The 24,000-nt window shown below is 46.7% G+C and overlaps 1 long non-coding RNA gene across 1 annotated transcript in view; it reads right to left on the minus strand.

The window, feature by feature from the left end:
• Positions 1-5,321: 5,321 nt before the first annotated feature.
• LOC135390050 (uncharacterized) overlaps positions 5,322-24,000 on the minus strand; it is a 43,615-nt gene continuing 24,936 nt past the window's right edge. The window contains exons 2-4 of the long non-coding RNA XR_010421679.1: positions 23,713-23,829; positions 7,990-8,095; positions 5,322-5,960 (exon numbers count right to left, since the gene is read on the minus strand). This is a non-coding gene — a long non-coding RNA (uncharacterized LOC135390050). The remainder of the gene's footprint in view (positions 5,961-7,989; positions 8,096-23,712; positions 23,830-24,000) is intronic.

Raw genomic sequence — 24,000 nt, forward strand, 5'->3', positions numbered from 1 at the left:
TGTAGTAGCTGATTACTTTAGCCTTGTACTGCTTTGGAGATTGAAGACGTGGAGATATGTAAGAGGTGGAACTACTCTTTAGGCACAATGAGGCAAAGTGTGACTACATATCTTCTGAGAATGTTTATATGTATCATTCACACAAAGAGAGGATAGGTGTTACAATAGATGTTACACCTTTTTCCGGTTTTGATATTTATTTATTTATGAATATACCTCAAAGGCTCTTTGAGGCATTACATGAAGGGGGACGTCAACATGGGTCACCTAACAAATACGGAAGTTACAAGGGACATACATATTTGGAAGACATACTCTGTTTTTCGTTTGTTGATCAGTCTTGCTCAAAAAATTTTTCACTGTAGCAACGGTACACAATGTCACGAAAGGAGTGCTCATCTATCGTTCCGCAAGGCTCATTAAAAACGACTAGTGTTGTGTTTCAACACAACATAATGAACTCATGAACCATGTATCATCCTGAGAGCTATAAATCATCCTAAATACAGATGCTGAACTATTTTAAATGCAGTAGACGAGCTGCGCGAAGAGGTACCTCCAGTTAGGATCTTGGGTACTTGAAGCCTGTGGCAGTTTCTGTGGGGAGGGCTTGCCAGACCCTCTTCACTGCACAGGCTGGGATGACCATGCTCTTGTTTTTCTCAAGCTTGTGCCATACTTACCTTGGAAACTGGCGATACGCGGTGTATCTGTATCGTCTACACAGATGTATAGAAAATATGGTTTAGGCAAATAGGTAACCGGTTACACTACAGTGTGTGTCCAGTGTCATTTCCACATGTACCCGAGAGCAACTGCAGTTTACCTGCCCACACTCTGTATATTAGTACACATGCTGTGTTCTTTTAGAAACCAACATTGTTTTACTTTTTACTGAATCTACGAACAATCAAGAACACCCAACATCGCTAAAAAACCTACGCTAAGACCCTATGCACAGGGCAATACAAAAAAAAAAAAAAAGGTGACTCAGGACACAGCACACTGACAATTACAAAATTGCCTATATTGCTTTTCTCCAGTTCAGAGTTGTGTATTGTATAGTCTTTTTATGTGCCGCGCCCTGCACTGGAGTTTTTAGCGACTTTAATGCAGGAACAAACCAGTTTCGAGCGCCCAAATTTTAACATTGTTCGACAAGGAGTTCAAAATATGCCACCTTCAGGACAGTCATATTGAAGCATACAAGTTGGAAATCTTCGTGGGTTGTAATGCACTCATACTGCAGTCATTCGGCAGTGTTTTCGAGCTGCTTGCAGCACAAGCATTCGATCTCCTTCGGCATTATGACACACCAGCCGCACCGGCACCATAAACAGCAAGTGCGCATTAAATATCAGGACACGAAATTTCAGAGAACGTTTACATGTTCGATCACAGTGTGCGTTAAAAAGCTCATCGCTTACCTGTCTGTTGAAGACAGGCGACTGATGCTCTTTGCTTCATCCGTGAGCGATGTTTGTAGAGCTCTAACTTTGTCTCGCATTCGCTGCATTCGCGACCGAGGCTACCGAGCTGTTACCGAGACCAGGGGGCTTAATCGCTTCATGGTCGTTACGGTCGTTACAAGCTAAAGAGTGGCGGGAAATTCAAAAAGGCGGGCGGGAAATTTAAAAAGATGGGCACGTGATAGAACACGTGCACGGGCTCTTCGCGCGATACGTGAAGGCCGTGGTACACGTCACGCGCAATGTGTCACGTGCCCACCTTTTTGAATTTCCCGCCACTCGTTAGCTTGTAACGACAGTAACGACGATGAAGCGATTAAGCCCCCAGGCCGGCGACCAGGCTACCGAGCTGTTAAGCACGCACAATTTCCTTCTCGATCGCAGAAAGGTCAGAAAAAAGTTCCGGGCTCGAAGTCTACGCATTTCTTGCTTCGACGTCCATATTGAAGATCGCTTTCCGGACGGATGCCGCCGCTCTCACAAAGCCACTAGCAACAGAACTTCCGGTCCGGGCGCCCAATGAAACGTGGACCTCGTGCTTTCGGCACGCACACGGAAATTTGAGGATGTGCACTACAAAGAGACTAGATTTCGGCGCCGATTGTGCGAGTTGAGGAGGAAAAGCGAAGCCGGTTTTCAGCTCCCCGTTTGGCACACTTAGCCGCCGCGCACAGCCAAAATATTTCGCGTGTGGCTTGGAGGCATGTTATACCTTCCTAATAGATGGAAACCAAAGATTTGTCGAACTTCTGGTCAGAGTCCCTTTAAGTGACCTTTGTACCCTGTCAAAGCGCAACTCGCCAAATTTTCCTCTCTCGAGTCCAGCGCAGCGGCGCAACCATTGTGAGTCAAATTTGACGCACTGTAATTATGTATCAAATTAAATTCAGATGTTTAAGGTGCCACGCATGTTTATCATAGTGTAGGTGTCTGTCGATCATCTAAGATAAATTTAAGACCTGTGGCTTAAACGACCTTTCCGTCAAGGCGCCACTCGTCAAATTTGCATTTTTCGAGCTCAACGCGGCGGCGCAGTCATCGTGTGAGTCAGCTTTGACGTGCTGTAATTATGAAACAAAATTAAGATATTCAAAGTGCTACGCATGTTTATTGTAGTGTAGCTACCTGTTGATCATTTAACAAAAATCCCATACCTGTGGCTTAAATGACCTTTCTTCTCGTCAAGGCGCATTTCGTCAGATTTTCATTTTCCGAGATCAACGCACCGACACAGTCATCATTGGTGCGCTGTAATTATGAAACTAATTAATGATCAAAGTGCCAAGCGTGTTTATTGTACACTCTTAGAAATGTACTTCACCACATAGCACGCTCCTAGCCAACCATCATCCCGAATGACAACGTTCTCGCTCCGGATTTGCTGAAAACGGGAGGAGAAGCCTATTTTGTGGCCATTATGGACGGCACAAAATAGGCTCCTCCTCCCGTTTTCAACAAATCAGGGGCGAGAACGTTGTCATTCGGGATGATGGTTGGCTAGGAGCGTGCTATGTGGTGAAGTTCATTTTTAAGAGTGTAATTCTGATAATAGAGCCCCCGACTACCATTAAGCCGAATTTTAGCTCACACGTGTTTATTTGTATGGATAAAAGTTAAAAAGGTATGTGAATATAATACGAGGACAGCTGTTTTTATATTTTCTTTTTTCCTCTTTGACGGTAAAACGGTGGAACCGCTTGTCTAGCTTTATAGTTGAGCGGCCTAGTGTTGACTGATTTTATAAACCACTGTTGAGGGAGTGATGCTGAATACTGTTGTATATGTGTCGTGTTATCAGTTTCTTTTGAATTGTGCATTATGATAACTAACTTCCCTTCTACTGTAATGCCTTATGGCGATGTAGGATTACGAATAAGAGAACAGACGCACGGTGTAGATTTCAGTGACGAAGCGATGTGCGCAGTGATGTGCCTAAAGAACGAAAGGAATACGATACTCAGTTAAAAACGTGATGTTACAGTTAGTGACTGGGGTTCGAGAAAGGCACCTATGGTATAGTACTCGCTACGAAGTCGGGATTTCGGGACATTAAATAGCCATCCCCTCGACGTAGCACTTACAGGTGTTGTGACACAGACAGACGCGAGTTGTAGTAGCTCATCCGCACTGTCAGATATATTATTACATACATTATTTATGTGTATTTATGCTTATGTTTGTATTTTTGAATTCATTCATGTTTGGTGCTCCATTTCCCAGACCTTCGGGTTGTTTATGGGCATATAATCAAAAATAAATAATAATAATAATTAGTAGTAGTATTATAAATATGGTGGTTACTTCTGTGCAGTTTTTCTCCATTCTCTCCGTTCGCGCCCCGAAAGGCTCCACACCATTTGCACTTCGAAAATCAGCCCTTTTAATTACGCAAGCTACGGTTCCACTTGAGACTGCAAAGAACGGGCGGCCTGGTATCACATGTGGGAGACTCCCAAGACCGCCACTGGCGGTGCTGTCGCGACGGAGCAGCGGCCACAGTTTAGGTGTCGCACGGTGCCTGTACGCGGTAGACACCCGAATATCCCCCAAATGGGTGCCACTAAATCTATGGAGAAATGAGAATGACAGGCAAAAACTATAAGATAAGATTTGTTACAGCGTAGTAGCAGTAGATGCTCAAAGTTGTCATCCGTTACTCCTGCCCGCTGCGGCGACAGGACATCTTTAGTCATACTGAACACTGGTTCAGCGGAAGAGCGGATGACGCAATTTACGTGTTGTACTGCACGAACGGTCTCTTGTTTGTCGGGAACCTATCTAGCGATTCTACGCTGCGATCCTCATAGTTTGCACCGAACCGTAAAAGTTCTCCCATCGCAACTAACTGGCTCGATATGCGCACTAAATTTGGCCCACGGAAGCGACAAGTCTCCACTCCCAGGCTCCATGATGCTTTTTCGCTTGGCTCAGTTCTACAGTTCTCTCCTGGCAGAAAAACGACCTCTGAGACCAGAAGGCAAACTAACAAAATACCATACCAAAACAGCCAATCACTCGTGGACTTGACACTTCTTAGCTGTTACCCTCATATTGAGGCCATGTTTCTGTTTGGCCATGGTTGGCTAGGAGCCTGCTATGCGGTGAAGTTCATTTTTAAGAGTGTGTGAGAGAGCGCACGAGCTTCTTTGCCAGGGTTTCGAGGGAGAGTTCATCATAAGTGCGCCACGTGGTAGTTGCTCCCTGAAATAATCCGGTTTGTCCGCAAGTTGTGCTCATAAAGACGCATCGTGTGAAATGACCCAGAGTCAAAGCGATTCCGAGATGTCACTAACAAAGATTGTATATCTTAATAATATTTCCTCTTTCTATAAACTATTTATGCAACAGCAACGCGCACAAGGGTCGTACTTGTGCACCTCTACAAGCAATCTAAGACAGTGTCTAATATCCTGAAAATCACACATATTCGAGATAGGGCAAGCCGCCATCTTGACCCTGGGAACGAGGCCAACCGGAAGTCGCACGTACGCTAGTAATGAATTGCGCTGTTATTTGCAAATTTCTTAGTGAAGTTACGTCAGGTTAGATCAGTACATATTCCACGCTGGGGGGGGGGGGAGGGGTTCCGGGGGGTGGTATTCCCCCCCCCCCCCCCGCAGTTGTTCGAGACCGTGCTCACTTCCGTCTAAGCCTCGTTCCCAGGGTTAGATCTGAGCGTGCCCTATCTTGAAAATGTCTTCCACCCCTAATATCCTACTCCAGATTTCCTGAGTAAATGGAACTCCTGATAAATGATTCTCCTGGTCCCTTCTGTTCAAAGATTCTGATGTAGGTTTGCAACCGAAGGACCAGAAGGTAAATCCCCTTCTAAAGAAACTCAGTAGATGCATATCAGCAGCAGCAACAGCGATTTATTTCGTTCGAACAAATAACCGACCAATGCCTGTGCATGAAGGGCGTGATGCGGAAATGTGTTAACATTTCACGTAGCTACCATGCTGTACGGGAAGCTGTAGTTCCGTCCCACGTGGGTAGTCTTCTTTGCGTCCGTCTTCAGATGAATTTAGTCAGCCAGTTTCAAGAGTCCCATGTGACCTATTGCCACATGTAGGCTGGAATGTCGTTATTCTCTGCCCAACCTTCAGCTTCTGGTTGCTTTGTTTGCAGCATGCACCAAGTCATTGCGTTACTATTCACTTGCCACGACTCATCCTCACACATATTTGTCGTCGTAAATTTCTTAAACCATATGTGTAGGCATATTGCCATGCCATTGTGGTCGAGCAGAGGATAATAAAATTACAGCACGGGGTATGATGGCTGGTGGATGGTTGTGTTTATGGTGTGCAAGACGGCGCAGCCATGCTGCGCAACGAGCCCACGCTGGCTTGGGAAGACAGCAGATTATAAGTACCAATAACATAGAAATGCTTATAATGAGCACGTGCATTTGCTAGGGAGAATGCTTAACACGTGATACCAGAAACCGTGGTCAGAAGTAAGAAACCCGTGTGAAGCCCGTACCAGTAGCTGAAAAGAAACGAAACATCAGTTATCAAAAATGTCATCTCCAGCTCAAGAATCCCTTGAAAGCAAAATGATGCGTGGGACTTCAGCTTAAGCCTGACTCGCACTGCTGCGTTTATGGTTGTGCTTGCGTGTTACGTCCGCTGACAGCGAATGACTGCAACGGAACATCATTCAGGACGGAACGATGGTAGACGTAAGACGCCGTATGGAGCCGTAAACGCTGTATTGTGAATCAGCCTTTAACCTTGAAAGTGGAAGTACAGGGTGTTTCACCTAAAGTGATAAAAATTTCTGACTGACGAGGTACTCGCCGGAGGGTTGTGGGACTTTCGGCAATTACCTTCTAGAACCTTTTGCCGCCATTTAGGAAGGCTTTGGACAATTTTTAATTGAGGGAAATTTATTTTTTCAATTGAACTTTGAAAATTGCAGAGCGAACTTCACTTTTTTTTTACAGAAATATGAAGTCCTCCATGGATAACCACAGACCCAACAAAACTATGCACAGTATCACAACAGAAATAGTAAAAAAAAAAAGTGAACATTAAGCTTTAGTCCTGCCTACTTGATTTTCGCAAAGAAGCGCGCGCGACATGTGCGTCTAGGGCAGGAAGTGTCCCCGCCTCTAGTTTTACCTTCCTTTCTTGACCTTGATGCTGGTGGCACCACCTGGTTTAATTAAAGGGTTCCGCTAAAAGGACCATAACAGAACCGGATATATTCCTCGTTGAAAGTCATTCCTTGTTTTAAAAAAAACCCTAAAACGCGCTCGTGTGTTGAAATATCCATCGCTCTTGTTATCTATCCATCGTCATTTGCTATGCAAATGACCCGAAATAAGAACTACGCACTTTTCGAGCATAGAAAGAGCGACAGGAAATCTACGTGAGAGGGCCACGTACTCTGTACCGATGGAGCTGATTGGTGCAAGAGCTTATTTATTAGCTCTCTCACGAAGGACGATATATATTAGTGGTGTATTTTGTATTAATTACAGAATTTTTATTAAAAAATCTCGCAGAGAACGGGTTATACGGCCATGCGAACATCCTGTAGGACAGCGTTGTAACTACGGAACGACTAACTAGATAAAATTCATTAATTAACTTATTAATTTGCAGTTTTCTGGGAAATGCGGGACCGCAGAATTGGAGCCAGTCATTATTCAATTCCACCGTCTTTATTAAACACCTTGTGAAGCAAACGTACTTTGATGCCAATGTACAATGCCAAATTTCGCTATGCAAATAAGCCGAAACTAGAACTACGCGCTTTTCGAGCACTTCCGTTGCGCGGCGATCTCAGGCAGCGTTGGATCCAATGCACCCCGACAGCTTGACACGGTGACGTTGTACACCTGATGGCGCTACGTACATTTTTCAGTGGCGATTCGTTTCAATAAGACCGCCCGTGTGACAGAAGTATTACGCTAGGGAGCGAACTTTCTCTTTAGGCGTAATGAGGACGGAAGTGTCTGTTGGCCACTTCATATATTTAAGGCAACTCTTTTCCAAGAAACAAAAGTTTGGAGTATAGTATATGGCCGTAAGAGACAAGTTCTATTGTTTATCCGTTCGAGATTGTCACTCGCTTCCTCGAAGGAGCAATGAAGTGACATTTAGAACGCCCCAAGTACTTACTCAAGAAGCAGTCTCTCTGCACCTTCAGCATGAATTTGCCTATGTTTACTTGATTTCATCAGTCACGACAGGTGTTGTTCGCATGCAGCACAGTGGAGGAGCAAAGCACATCCTCCGCTGGAAACTTCTGTACGCTTTGCACCGCATGTATCCTGGGGACCGCAGGGAGTTGACATAGAGACGTTGGAGTTTTATTGGACCTCGTTTATATTCTTGTTTATTATTGTACTCGAATAATATACCCTTCAGCTTCCCGGAAGCGCTCTCCTTGCTTGTACATCAACATTGATTCGACTTAGTGTGACTACAATGGCGCCTCAACACGTCACGAAGCTGGTAACACCGGATTACCTATAGTTGCGTGATAAAAAATTTCTTGTCATACTCACTTAAATGAAGAGATCCATCTGTGTATTAATAACACTCCCCGCCTTGACAGTTTCCGTAGACATAATACAATCCACGTTCCCTATGGCTCTTCCCGAAAGGCCCTTTCTGAAAGGTCATCGCAAGCCGTAGGATTAGAATCACAAATGGATTTTTGCGCTTGAGTGGCAGCCGTTAGCTAGACTCTAAAAACCGAATTTCACCGCATAGCACGCTCTACGCCAACCATTACAACGAATGATAGGGTTATCGCTTCTGATTCGAAGAGAGAGATGGCCTATGCCTTTTCGTGTCAATTTGGATAGATGATAATTAACAGAAAAAGGCGTACGCCGCCCTCTTTCCTCGAATCAGTAGCGATAACCCGATCATTCTTGGCAATCGTTGGCACAGAGCGTGCTATGCGGTGAAGTTCAGTTTTTAGAGTGTAGTGGTTAGTTGTTCGCACAAGCGTACCGATTCGGCGATCTTGTGCAAACCACACATTCGTTATCCTTCTCTCCTCCTCTAGTGGGAATTCAGTGCACGCGTAACGACGGGCGTGAGCTGGATCACCCACGGTCATCTCGAGGTTATATAGCCATGCCTCAAGTAGTTTCCCGGGAAGCAGCAGTACTTCACCAAGTCCCCGGTGAAAACGGGATTTACATGCATCGATATTTTACATTGTTAGTAGGTCGTTAATCAACGAATAAATCAAACTTCTATTCACTAAGAATATTTCTATGGATAACTGGGACAAAACGTTGTAAGCAGCTTGACGAGCTCGAATACTATTTTACCCATTTGACGAGCTCATCACTCTTCAAAATGGGTGGTGGTGGTAGTGCTGAAAGAGCCCGTCGTTGTCGGCCTCACAGATGTGGGCAACGTCACGACTAACGCCCTGGGGGAAGGTGCGTCCTGGGCCGACTTCTATGGGAACTGTGCCGACATATGCTTCACAGCGTCTAAGGAAAACCCAGGAAAAACCCCAGTCAGCACAGTCGTCACCAGGACCTTTTAAAAATAAACTTCACCACATAGCCCGCTCCTAGCTAGCAATAATCTCGAATGACATCGTTCTCGCCCCTGATTTGTTGAAAACAGGGGGCATACGCCTGTTTTATAGTAGCACTTATGCAGTACATAATGACTCCAAAAAAGCTTACGTCTCCCGTTTTCAACATATCACAGGGGAGAACGATACCATTCGGGATGATGGTTGGCTAGGAGCATGCAATGCGGTGAAGTTCATTTTTCAGAGTGTACACTCTAAAAACAGAACTTCACCGCATAGCACGTAGTGCACCAATCGCTGCCGCGAACGATACGGTTATCGCTTTTGATTCGAGGAGAGAGGGAGGCGTACGCCTTTTTGTGGCAATTACCATATATTCAAATTGCCACAAAAAGGCGTACTCCCCCCCCCTCTCTCCTCGAATCAGAAGCGATAACCCTATCATCCGTGGCAATGGTTGGCGCACAGCGTGCTATGTGGTGAAACTCTGTTTTTAGAGTGTAGGTGAAACACCCCGTACACACTCTAAAAATAGGACTACACCTCACAGCACCGTGAGGGCTAACCATTGGACAGAATGATATTGTTATCGCTCCCAGTTTGTGGAAAGCGCGGGGCATGCGCCTTTTGGGACAGTTAATATAACTGCACAAGTGACCCAAAAAAAAACGTTGGCCTCCAGTTTTTATCCAATCGGGGGCAGAACGATGTCATTCGGGATGATCATTGGCTGAAAGCGTGCTTTGTGGTTAAGTTCTGTTGCGAGTTTACAAAAACCCGCAACCTCGTGCGTTTTCTTCAAGAAACGGGCCTCGCGAAGAAAAGACCACTCTAGTGCACCTCCCATCCACAGTGAACCTCCGTCCCATCAGTATATCGTTCATCCTGCCTATGCCTCACTCATTTATAAACTCTCTTGTCTCTCTCCTTTCTTTTTTTTTTTTTTTTTTGCTATAATCGTGACGATGCCCACTCGTGTGCAGCCAACAACGGCAAGCTATTTCGACGCACCCTCACTTCTCAGAGTGCGCGTAATATCAATCACCCAATCGTGAGGCATGCGTCTTCTTCGACGCACGCCTTAGACTCACGCATTCGACTGGGTATTCTCGCTCGCAGATGGTTCTAGACAGCCAATAAACACGTAAAAAGAAGCTTGGCGGGATTGACACCGCCTGCACTTTTTTTAACTACCTTTCTCAGGAAATTCGCGCTTCCCAAATGACAATTTGCGTGACAGTTCCTCAAGGTCGTATGTTCATAGAACGCGGTGAAAAATGCGTGCAATGCGTGTTCGAAGTGCGTCCTCTCTGGTCATTAACGGCGAAGGAGTACGTACTTCGTGAAATTTGTTGATATTATCTCGATATGTGTGGATTATAGTTCGGGAACCAAATGTCGCTATGGAGAAAGTCTTCTCGCTGCTGTGCATGGTCATGATTAGGGCCCGCGAGTTTATGGGCAAAAATCTTCCAAAATATGCAGATATGCTGCGCAGAACGTCAAAATATGCAAGAAATATGCAGAAATATTATGATGCACGGAATTTTGCTGCAGAAGCTTTTGCGTGCCTTGGAACTGCTTAAATACGTAGATTGTCTAAAAAGCGTTCTACAAATGAAAATCCATGTTCCTTATTGGCAGTTGGAACGCACGTTCCGCGCGCATACGTGCGCATGCTCACATATTCCTCGTTGATCATTGCTATATGCCACCACAGCCATATACATACGTTTTCAAAAGTGTGCACACACACTTGCACATGCATTTTTACATGGGACGATTAACAACTTCTTGCTTTGCCAGTTAAGAAAGCCATGTACCGCGAAAATATGCTCTGTGCCGCTGGATGTTACTCCGGCGAATTAGCTAGCTGCCTATAGCTGATCCAAGCCGTGTGCACACAGGTCTTTGTTGTGATGTTTATGGCTCTGAGAACGGCACGCACACTCTGCAATACTTGAACGCACTGACTACATGTCGCGGGCTTTCTTTTGAGAACTTGGTTCTGGGTGCTAGTGGTGCAAGCAGAATCCACTGTTACGTAGCACGAATGAGCCTATGCGAGTGCAGTAGGTTAGATGTGTAGCAAGAACACGGGCTTTGGGCCGACAACCTCCTTGTTGAAATATCCTGTGAGCAGTAGGAGAACAAAGGGAACGGCAGCCGTAAAGGAAAACGCCGAAATATGACATAATATGGAACCAAAAAGCTCCGAGATATGCCGTATAATATGCAAATGTCGTATTATATGACGATCAGAAAGAAATTGCCCAAATATGCAATTATATGAGACACGAAACATTGCATTTTTATGTTGTAGTGAGCGGTAATGTGTGGATATATATTAGAATATCATCTAGAACGCATTCTAAAAATATTCATTTTGCATGATCTCCCGGGACTTACTCATGACAGTGGCCTCCTATTATCGCACTATTGTCGCACTAATACGTATGCAATGCTGTCGGGAGAGGCATTTGCGTATGAGGTATATAAGTGACACGAGAATGGCGCGGTATCGTCAGGTGAAATTGCTGTGAAAGATGTCATCTTTATCTTGTACAACGAAACCTCTCTTTTGTAGCTTTTGCAACCGTCAAGGCGAACATGTGCGCCGTCCTCGGTAGCTCGGTCTGTAACGTGTTGGCTTCTTTCCTTAGCTCACGATCGCTGGTTCGATCCAGGTCGAAGGGGAAGTAAGCATTGCTTCCGGAGGAGGAGGAGGAGGAGTGTCGTTGGGAGGAACCCGAGAGGTCTGCCTGCCTGATTAGGCGGCATGTTTCTCGGGAAGGGAAAGGTGCTGGAGAGGAGGAGAGGAAAGGGTGAAGTGGAAGACCGAGCGGAATCCGCTCGGGGGGAGGATAGCTGCGTCCATGGGCCGGCTTCAGGGGAACTCTGCCGGCATACGCCTATTACACATCTGAGGGAAACCCAGGAAAACCCCAGACGGCACAGCCGGCCCGCGGATTCGAACCGCGGACCTCCCAGTCTCCAAGCGCACGCGTTACCGCTGCGCCACCGAAGCTGGTGGGCATTGCTTCCAGCCCGGTGTGTTGGATATTTCAGGTGCAAGTCAAAAGAACCTCATGCACGTGCAGCATATCGACACAGAAATAGGCGGACACGCCTTGCGTGTACATCTACTCCGATTACTAAGACGTGCACTGTTAATTTCAAAACACATTTTTTTGTGTAATTTGGGTGTAATCAGGGTGTAACCGTTTCAAACCTCCTCAATTACACCATTTGTGGAAACAATGTTTCTCATCTGGGGTGTAAAATTCGCGTTAGAGCAAAATAACTCTCCCTTTCCACCATATTTAGAACCATGTGGTGTAAAAATGGTGTTTCCAGTAGACACAATGTCCAGTTTACATGTTGGCTGCCCTTTGTTTTCTTCCGTAAGGAAAAAACAGGATGGGAATTAAGGAACGCATATGCATGGCTGCAAGAAGTTTGTTTACTGCTCACTGTTTCATGCAGTACCTCATGTCCAAAACATACAAATTTCCATTTGATGTCATGAAAAGTTGAAAACTGGACCTAAGAACACAACTGAGCAATCGAGATAATTAAATCAGTGCCTGACGTGGGCTCATAAGATACAGACGCCTTTCTTGTGCACTTTTTAGTAAGCTTAAGAGCTCCACAGAGAGAGATATTTACTCTGTTTTACCCTTTTATTGTATCCTTCCATAGATGGTTCTCTTTGGTCTCAATAAGCTAAAGAAGGGGATATTTCTGTGCTCTTTTATTTATTGATTGTAGTTATTCTAGTCAGAGTTGTGTCAACCACACACTCTAAATCGTTTCACACCTTTAAAGGTGTAAAATAGGTGTATCAACAAAGATCACACCCCTTTCACACCCTACAACTTTGTTTTGGAAGTTCCTGAGGGTGTAACAATGGTGTACTACACCCTCAGGTGAAATATGGTGATAAGTGTGTCGCCTGGGTGTAGGGAGGAGTATGTTTATTTTCGTTCACATGAACAAAAGTAAATATATACAACAGGGAACGGGAAGTTACATTACAAAAGTGCATGGCGTAGATTTACAACACGTCTACCATATAGTAATGTATGCAGATTTAGAAGATCTGCTGAGATAGTGCTTAAATTTCTTAAAACACGTTGCTCCTCATTGCAAGACAGAACAAATACATGATAGTGCTCATCATACTCAACTGTAATCTCAACGAACACGGGTACGTCCTCCTCGGAAGATTCTTTAGCAACAACACAGCCAACAGCAAATGTGTTATCATTATCAACTGCACTTTTCACATAGACCATAGATTCTGCGTGAATATCACGGTCATGAATGTAACTCTGAATTGTTTTGGGGGCATGTTGAAGTAGTATCTCCTTGGAACCATCAGTAGATGTGGCATTTCTGATGAAGGGCTGCGACCACACATACATTTGATAAAATTGATGTCTTCTTGCTAATGAAAGGGTTATGTTCTTAAAATGTCGAGTTTTTCTAGCAACATGTTTAAAATACTGGTGTTTTCTTTTTAAACGTATATACCATACAGCTAGGAGAGGACCAAACAGCCTTGAAGAAACCAATAAATGCAACGTTCTAGGCCATGAACACGCATATGGGGGAGGTGCCTGCTCATGAAAAGGTCTACAATCTCACGAAAAGCTATATACAGCTGCCATGCTTCATTGCCATGCACAGCTGCCACGCCATACATGATTTTCTGTATGTCGGCTGTGCATGTTTACACACATATTTAATCACCTTGATGTACATACATAAATGTACCTCAATGTGATTATATGTAATATGTTGGTAATTGTGAATACACAGTTACCAGCATATTGCCATGGACCCAGCAGTTTTATTCGGCGTTACACCCTTTACACCACAATTGCCATGAGGGTGTTAAAATACACCTTAAAAGGTGTGCGCCATGAACATTTTGATTTACACCCTTTAAGGTGTAAAACGATTTAGAGTGCAGGGACAGAGATTCGCTTTTCAATGTCAGGGGAGCGCTGTCCGAAAATGTCATGTAACAGTTCAATTAGCTTTGTTCAAGTTGAGAATCGAATTGGGCTGGACGTTTGAAGTCCTCACACTAAATGTGAGGTCCGTTCTGTACATCTTGTGTACGTCTCCAAAGACACGGAGATCCGTGGGATGAGGTACAGAAGCGTTACACAGAAGCGAACACCGCTAGACAGCGGGTACACTACAGCGGGTACAATCAACCTGCCAGAGCCTGCTGTTCGGCGTCCTTTCTGGCGAGGGTGCCCGGGGCAGCTGCCCCTCTCGCACCCCCGCCGCTACGGCTTTGAGGACACGCACAAAAATCTTGCAATAGCCCTCTAAATTTTCTGCCAGAAGGGCCAAAAAAGCATGAAAAGCTGCAAATATGGGTGGCCCCCGCCCCTACGGAACACAAACATACCCACCCGTACGCCCGAGACAAAAATCCTGGGAATATCCCTGCCTTCAAGCATGCCGTACCGCACAAACCCACTCCGCGCATACCTCGCCTTGCCTCGCCACGGTAGAGCCATCGCCGCTGATATCACCCCAAAGTTGCGTAATTCAGATTGCGATATTGCGGTAATAAGATTGCGAGTTCTGACAGGCGTTCCAAACTTCCAACGGTGCTCGCTGGATGAAGAACTAGAGCACTGCACGGGCCTAATTTCCATGCCCGTGGCCGGCCCAGGCCCGGCTGCTACGGCTCGTACCCGACTGTTTCCATGCTCAAGCCCCGTCCCAGCCCGCCTCTGCTCTATCTGTTCTCGGAGGTTCGGAGGCGTATTTACATTTACTAAAGAGCACAGCGCAGCAAGGAAAAGGACGCAGCTAATTGGTGGAGAGTCAGGAGGTACACTCGGACGCATCAGCGGCTGTGTTTCTCTGCCGGCAAGCCGCTCTGCGCTTGGTGCTTGCTTGCAGCGCGCAGCGGCGCGTTGGCGTTTGTACATTGCGATTCAAGAGAGACTCATCGGCGCTCTATTGCACATGCTCCGGTGTTACTTTCTTGAACTCTCACGCGAACGAAATATATGCCAGAACACCTAACCTAACCGACCCTCTTGCCGGACTCTCATAAACACGAAATATGTCAGAACACTTAACCTCACTGACCCTCGTGCCGGACCCTCGCGAGAACGAAATATGTCCCAACACCTAACCTAACTGACACTCGTGCACGACCCTCAGCGCGCCCGCCACACCAATCGTCCCCAAATGTGTGTGAGTGCACGCGTGAAATCCAGACCCATTCACGAAATACGCATGACCACATGTAAAAACGTGGTAGTTCTCAGATGAGAATACCTGATATCCCATACCCAATGGGAAAAAAAAAGTAACGTGAAAATTGAGCTGTCCAACCTCGTGAAATATGTTCGCTACATGCCCGACCATGTCCTGCGTTGTCAAGCCCGTATCCGGCGCGGGCCCGGTGGCTGAAACCCGAGCCCAGCCCAGGCCCGCCTAAAAACGCCCACGGGCCGGGCCGGGGTCGGCCTTTCGGATAAGCCCGGGCCCGTGCAGTGCTCTATGAAGAACAAAGGAGGGTGCGATAACGGGTAAGCTGATAGTTTTGTTTTTGGTCGTTTGTCAGCTTTCACTAAGCGTGTGATTGCGCTGCAGGTACATTTATCCACATCTTGTTGTCCTGTATATTTGCCATTGAACAGCGGCTGCAGCCTTCGCTTGCGTCCCATCCATGTAGGCATGTACAAAAATAAGTTCGTGGCTGCTGTTGCTTCTGCTAATTTCAGTCTCGATTTTGTAGGCTTCGATTTGTGGGTAGGTAAGCTGCTGAACCAACTTACTGTTCGAGCATGGCTAATCTGTGATTGAACACTGTTGTGTTTGGGAGGCACAAAGCTGAATATCAAGAAAATCTTCGAAGAGTGCTCACCGAAGAAAAGGAACTGCACCACGTTGAAGGTTCATCATGAGCTTCGGCGGTATTACGCCTCCGCCCACGTGCTTATCCACTCCCGGCAAGCCTAACGTTCCATGGACGCAATGTAGACAACTTTTCTGCAATTTCTTTGGAGGCTCAGGAGCTGGGGAATTCACATCAAAAAGGAAGAAGCAAATCCTTCTACATTGCTTAAGGATAGAAGGCCTTCGAATTTACAATACGCTTCCAGAAGTAGTACACGAAGCTACGCAAACTGCATCACGTGAAGCCGGTGCAACACCGTCTACAAATGCCGTGTCAGGTACAGTGACGCTGTCCCTGACGAGTACGAAACGGCCCTACGTACTTTAGATGCTTACTTCGCTACCACCGTCAACGTGGTGACGGAACGCCACAACTTCAGGAGAAGAACTCAGCTGCCTTGCGACAGCATTGACGATTTTGTTTTGGCCTTACGGGAGTCATCCGCTTCATGCAATTTTGGTGCCCAAACTGAAGACAACTTGCGAAACCAATTTGTACAAGGAGTATCTTCGCAGCAAATACATGGGAAGCTTCTCCTTGACGGATCGGCTTTAACGTTTTCTCGTGCCGTGGACATCGCCAAGCATTGTCAAGGAGTATCGGACGAAACCCAGTCCTTCGTACATGGTGATGTCGTTCAAGCCATCGGCAACGCTCCGGCGTCGAAGACCCGAGGGCGTCAAGGTAAAGGACAAACGTGCCAGCTGCATCATTCCCAGAACTCTCAACGGAGCGCAAAGGCTACGCTGCTATTGGTGTGGGTCAACGCAGCATCTCGCAAATGCTTCGAATTGTCCAGCGTTCCACAAGCGTTGCAACAGCTGTGGCAAGGTTGGTCACTACGCCTCAGTCAGTACGGGATCGTCAGTATCCATTCTGCAAGAAGATCTCGTCAGGAGACATTTCACTCTGGTTCCACGACGTACTGTATTAGTGGATTATTCAAGACGGAAGATTGACGTAAAGGGGTGCTTCGAGGCTGCCGTCACTTACGAAGAGGCACCATGCTGTTCGCTTTTTCGTAGTTCCCAGAGGAACAACGTTATTGGGACTTGACGCCATCTAAGGACTCGGCATACACATTGAAGGCGGGACACTCAGCTGCTATGAAACGTCCTTCGCTTCATCAATGCTACCAGACTCACTTGCACAGGACTTCTCAGAGCTGTTTTCAACAGAGCTGGGTTTGGCTAATGGATTTACCCACAAGGTGAAAGTTCGTCTAGATGTTCCACCCGTAACTGCTAAGCTACGTCGACTTCCATTGGCAGTTCGCGACTCTGTCGAAAGAGCGGCGTCGTCTTGAAAAGGAAGACACAAGAGAACGGGTTGAGGCGTCAGAATGGATTTCCCCCATTGTAGTAATCCAAAAAAAGGATGGAAAGATTCGCCTTTGTGTGGACCTTCGTGAGGTGCACAAAGCCATCATACCAGACCTGTTCCCTCTTCCACATACAGAAGAGCTGCTGAATGCGTGAGCAGGAGCTCAGTACTTCTCTCGAATCGATTTAAGGTCAGCATACCATCAAGTCCGTCTGCATCCTGAAAGTAGGAGCTTGACCACATTTATTACCCATGACGGACTCTACAGATTCAAACGGGTCTGCTTCGGACTTTCATCTGCGCCCGCCATATTTCAAAGAATGATGTTTCTGATACTGAAGGATTGCTCCGGAGTATTATGTTACATCGACGACATCATTGTGTTTGGGAGACACAAAGCTGAACATCAAGAAAATCTTCGAAGAATGATCACCGTCATTCGCTCAACCGGATCGAGGCTCAATGCAAAATGTGTGTTCGAGACACAGGAGCTGGAATTCTTAGGGCACCACGTAAGCACTGATGGATTACGTCCGCTTCGTTCTCAAGTGGAAGCAATAACACATGCACCAGCACCAAAGGATGTTGCTACCTTACGTTCGTTTTTGGGACATGTAGGGTTTTACTCAAGGTTCGTCCCAATCCTATGCGTGCCCTACTACGAAAAGATCAACCCTTCCTGTGGACAGACATTGTCAATGACAGTATCAATGCTGTGAAGTCACTCTTCAGAGAAGACCGTGTCGTCCACCCGTTCGACCCTACACTACCAGTAATCGTCACGACAGACGCTTCTTCGTACGGGTTAGGAACTGTTCTGCAACAAGTGCGAGGCAATGTGTATCGGACAGTTGCTTTTGCTTCACGCACCCTTTCTTCGCAAGAGCGCAAGTATGCTGTAGCGGAACGATAAGCGCTGGTATGCCTATGGGCATGTGAGCACTGGCACGTCTACCTTTGTGGTCGTCTTTTTCTTATTCGCACAGATCACCAAGCCTTGGTGACATTGCTATCGGCACGCGGCACAGGAAGACGTCCACTGCGACGTAGTAGGTGGACAGAGCGTCTTCTTCGTTACAATTTCACAGTCGAGTACTCCCGGGGTGCCGACAACAAAATAGCAGGTGCGCTGTCGTGTTTGCCTCTGTCACACGATGCCTAGACTGAAGAGCTTAATCAGGAATTCGACTTTGTTGGCCAAATCGGAACGCCTGTTGCGAAGACAGACCTTCAAGTAGCATCACGGAATGATCCGATCTTGAAATAAGTCATGGAGTTCGTGATGTAAGGACGGCCGTTAAAGGGACTATGAAACGATTTTTTCTTCGTTTCGTTCGAAAAAAGACATTTTTCTGAGTCTAGAACCGAAATTTTACTTTCGTCGCGCGAGCGGATTTCTCGGGAGCGTATTTAAACGGAGCGGCGAAGGGAGGACAGCTGGCGCCGCGCCGTGACGAGCTGCCGAGCGGAGACACAACGGGTAACTTGACGCGACCACGGCCGGCTCAGCAACACGTCATCGTGACGTGTTGCCGAGCCGAGGAATCCCGCTAGGAGCATGCGCCGTAAGATCCCGCGTATGCGTTCATCGGGAGTGGAAATCTCCATGACAGCAGCTTTCGCGCGATCGGCAGATTTCGGCAGTGGTGGCAGCCACAGCGCGAGCTCGCGGCATTACTTGCCACTGTGCAACACCGGTGACGTAACGGGGAACCGAAGAGCGGTCCGTACAGTTACACCATCGGCAGGGAAATATGCGCGGGAGAGGAGGAACGCGGAAGAGACATTTCCAGTGCGCGCTCCTCGCAGAGTGGAGCGATTTCGTCCGGAAAAATTTGTGGCATATTAGTTTCTCTGCGGGAAGAATAGTTTCCATCGAAAAAAAAGTATGGGGGTTCGGAAAATTTGATAGTCCCTTTAAAGCAAGACTTGGTGCCGAGTCGTCAGCCATTTTTTCGAGTGGAAGTTCAAGAGGAACTCACGGTATTCGAAGACCTGCTAATACGTGGAAATCGCATAGTGGTACCACCAGCGTTGACGGGACATCTCATACAGCTAGCCCATGAATCGCATCCAGGCATCGTGCGCACCAAGCAGCGTTTAAGGGAGAAATACTGGTGGCCACAGATGGATAAACAAGTTGAGAATGCTGTCAAGTCGTGTAATATTTGTCAAGACGCCGATAAAAGTGCGAAGACGGCTGATACGCCACTGCAACCCATTCAGTTTCCGAGCAGGTGTTGGGAGAAGGCAGCCGTGGACATAATGGGCACTTTTGAAAAAGCTCCTCCTGACTGCAGGTACGCCATCGTGATGGTGGACTATTTTTCTAAATGGCCAGAGGCCAAGTTCTGTGCGAATGTGACAGCATCAACAATTTTGGACTTCCTCAGATCAGTGTTTGCACGAGAAGGCTATCCGGACAATTTGGTGTCCGATCACGGACCTCAGTTCATTTCACATCAGTTTGAACAGCTCCTCAGGGACAGAGGCATTCAACATTCATTTTCATCTCTGTATTATCCACGTGCAAACGAGCTTGTTGAAAGGTTTAATAGAGTTCTGAAAAACTATGTTCAAGCTACGTTCTTGGAAGGAAGACCACTACGGCAAACCGTCACCGAGTACCTGGGACTGTACAGATGTACCCCTCATGCAACCACCGGAAGATCACCCGCCGAACTTTTACATGGCAGGAAACCACGGACACGACTGGACGTCGTAAGGATACCGTCGTCTTTACCTGAGGATGATCCTGCTGCAGCAATGACCAATCTACGTGAACGGGTGCGCAAGCATCAGCAACAGAGCAAGACCTACACGGACCAGAAACGTAGTGCCAAAGTCCCAAAATATCAAGTAGGAGATTACGTTCGGGTACGGAAACCAGGATTCACTCCAAAAGGAATGCCGTCGTTCACCAAGCCACTCAAAATCATCCGACAAAGAGGGAGGTACTCGTTCCAACTAGCCGACGGCAACACATGGAACGCATCAAAGTTCGCACCAGCGGGTATTCAACCAGCCAGCAGCAACCCCACACCTTCCACGGAGTTCTTCATGCTGCATTATCCCACCTATATTACTAGTGGTATGGATGCCTCGGATGTGCATGTATCCCAGTCACAACACGATGCCAATCAAGAAGCGGCATCACAAGCTTTCCCCCCTGCTACTGGCATCGGTGCGCCAACTGATGTGCCAGGAGCAGGATCACGTTTGCCTCCGAAGGAAGGTGCAGGACACCAGAAACGTCTGCTGCCTCCGAGAGAAAGACGTCCTCCCAAGAGATACGGGGGCCCCGTCGGCCATAAACATTCACATTTAATTGTCGGGTATGAGTATACATTTGCGTTGGGCATTTCACAAGGACTTTCTGTAGGGGGGGGGGGGGAGAATATGTTGTGTTGTTACGGCCATGTCGGCATGAGCATGCGGACCAGATGGTCTGCACGACTGTTATCGAAAATTAAAAAGAAAGAAGTTGATCTCCTGGACGGTCGCGTCATGCAGGCTCCATGAAAGTTTGATCCGTTCTTACCAAGGTAGTTAATTCCTTCCTACCGACACCACAGACACCTCATTTCAGACTTGGATTTCTTCATGCCGCAATTCCATTGGATCTTCAAATGTACCGAGATTCATCGTAGCATGATCACGAGACCAAACGCGGACTGCACCGAGTCATCGTCTGTCCGTTGTGCGATACCTTGCGACATGGAAACATGTGTGCGTGTGAAACACTTCCCGACAGTGTGCACGGGATGTTTTGGGTGATTGTGTCAACCTGGATACCACTTTCAAGGTATGTATTTTTAAAATAAATTGCTCTGTGCCTCATTTCGTGTCTCTCTGTTTATGCGCGTCGTGGAACTCTTGCAAATTGAACTTCGTAGACGGCACGGTTCCCTTTTCCACGTCAGGTTGGAAGCTCGGAATGGCACGGGCGAATGAGACCTGACAATGTTTGAAGTATGTCTGGTCTCTCGCGTCCGTGCATATGCTTCCTCCATTCAGTGGCGAAGGGGCATCGTATCGTATGTGTACCTCATGCAACAGACCGTGTCGTATCTCATATTCTATCAGGTGCGCCGTATATATTTCTTGAATCGTGAGGTACAATTTAAAAACGCTGTGACTCTTCCGGGACCCGGAAGGGTGCTGGTTTTGAGTGTTCTTACGGGAGCGCGCGCATCATTGGTTGCGTGCCGGTCACGTGCTGCAGGCGCTCCGATGCGCGTGTCTCTCTGTATGGAGGGCGAAGGGACGGCTCTGTCACGTCACTTCTTCCGGTCGGCAGTTAAAGATGTGGAGTATCTCTGTAACGAATGCAACAACTCAGGGAAAAGAGGCGCTGACGCCAGGAATCGAACCTGGGTCTTCTGATTTACTTGCGGCACTCAGTGGCTCATGGGAAACGGCGTGCTGGTGTGGTGTAGTGCATGGTAGCATATCTGACCGGAAATCAGAAGACCCAGGTTCGGTTCAGCGCCTCTTTTCCCTGAGTTGTTGCATTCGTTAATTTCCGGGCGTATGATGCTTACTTGTTTGTGTCTTCCCTAAGTGTGGACTGCCTCGGCCAAATCTTGTTGTTTACATCTCTGTAACATGCGATTCGTAACTGGACTGTGGTATTACGACTAAGACAAGAAAGCTTCCATTGGTTGGGTGGTCCGTGTTGGGGCCCGTACTTCCGCGAACGGAGCCGATGAGACCTCCTTTTTTATCGGACATGGTCTGAGTGATCCCTGCCTACGCTAACTCAAACACAAACTCTGTCGAACATTCCTTTGCTAGGCGTTACCATTTGAAAGTTGGCTTCATCTCATTATCAAAAACGGAATTGGGAAGGCAAGCTGCCACAGCCATACCAAACTAACCTAAACCAACCAGTTTATGATGTCTTAGCACGGAAACAAGTTTCGCAAGACTCTTGGGGAAGCACTGTCATAGGTTGGTTTAGTAATAGGTTAGGTTAGAGCGACTGTGGCAGCTTGCCTTTCCTCTCCAAATCCATTTCTATGGATGGCGAAGTTAGCTGCGAAAGCCGCACTAGCCTAACCTAACCTATCACTAAACCAACCTAAGACAGTGCTTGGTGTTGCTTCCCCACGAGTTTCCTCTCGCTCAGCGAAACTTGTTACCTTGCTTTCAACAACAACAACGTATATATTCTGATGATGAAGTGCTTTCAAAACTCTATACCTGGCAACTTAAAATGCTTTCCAGAATGCTTTGCGTAGTGCTAAATACCAAACTTTGAAAAGTACCGAGTTATGTACGAAATGCGCAAGAGAGTAAGTCGTTACTTTGAAGTACGAGTGAAGTTACTTGGAAGTTCTCGCCAGATACAGTTGGTGTAGTTCTTTTCGCAAGAGGGCAGGTTTGCACGGGTTTCTCAGAAGTGAGTGGTATACGCACGTATGTGGTTAAGCGTCCAGAAAGTTGTTGTTCCTCGATCCCAGAAAAAGGGAAGGCAGAACAAAATCACCAGAAAAGCCACATGGGAAAGCGGTAACAAATTTCGCTGAGCGGTAAGGAACTCGTGGGGAAGCTTAGTCACTTAGCCATCTGGGGCTGTCCGACAGAGTTTGTGTTTGGGTTAGCGTTGGCATTGATCACTCAGAGTTTCAAACGATGTCCGATAAAAAGTGAGGTCGTTCATTTCTCGGCTCCGTTCGCGGAAGTTACGGGCCCCAAACCGGCCCAACCAACCGATGAAAGCTTTCTAGTCGCAATACCACAGCCTAGCTAAGAACTACATCATGAATGACTTTTGATAAAGCGAAACTCCACATCTTTGACGGCCGATCGGAAGAAACCAAGAAACGACGAGCGAGAGCCGTCCCTTCGCTCTCCATACAGACAGACACGTGCGCATCGGAGTGCCTACACCACGTGACCGCCGCGCACCAATCGGGCGCACGCTCAGTTAAGAACAGTCACAAGGAGCTGAATATAATTTGATGTAAGGTATTCAAAACATTGTCTGCAGAATAGAATACTGTTTTCTGTGATGCCTGTGTCAGTCATTTCATCAAAATTATAACGGCTATAAGAGCTATATGGACGACAAGTTGTGCACCGTCTTCTGATATACAGGTCTGTCTCACTCATTTGTAGGCAGAAGCTTTTATTTTCTCACCGCAGACATTGCAACTAAAATGCATAATAGTGCACTGTGTTCGTGTGTACTGTGCCTTTTCCATCTATCACAGAAAACACCTTCTTCAGCAGGGTGTATAGTTGGCATGGGGTGTACACTTACAGCTGGAAAGGAGTAAGTTATGGTACATAGGCTGTACGCAAAAAAAAGGAGTATAATTACACCATTTTGGGGAGGGTGTAGGCCTCGAAAGGGGTGTTAACATACACTCGTAAAGGAGTAAATTATGGTATGTGTGAATTACACCTAAAATACTGTTTTAAGATTAACAGTGTGCTCGTCACGAAAGTTCTTACCGCGCAGGGCGTCCATTCGGGTTCATTCCGTGTTTGCGACTTCTGTGATCTTGGAAGATAAGGCATTTCACACGTGTAGCTGCAGCGCTTCAGGTAGGCTTTGGTTACAATTTGCCCCTGAAACGAATATTCCTATATGGAACCGGTCCTGAACGGAGGTGCAGAGAAGATCGTAACACGCATACGGCGAATCTCAACAAAGATCAGAGGTACAGTTGAATTTTTGTTTTGTTCTTGCTTTTCAGAAGAATTTCGTAATGTGTCAGTTATCCAACAAAATGCGGAGCG

Source organism: Ornithodoros turicata, chromosome 3 (assembly GCF_037126465.1).
Source record: "Ornithodoros turicata isolate Travis chromosome 3, ASM3712646v1, whole genome shotgun sequence".
NCBI lineage: Eukaryota > Metazoa > Arthropoda > Arachnida > Ixodida > Argasidae > Ornithodoros > Ornithodoros turicata.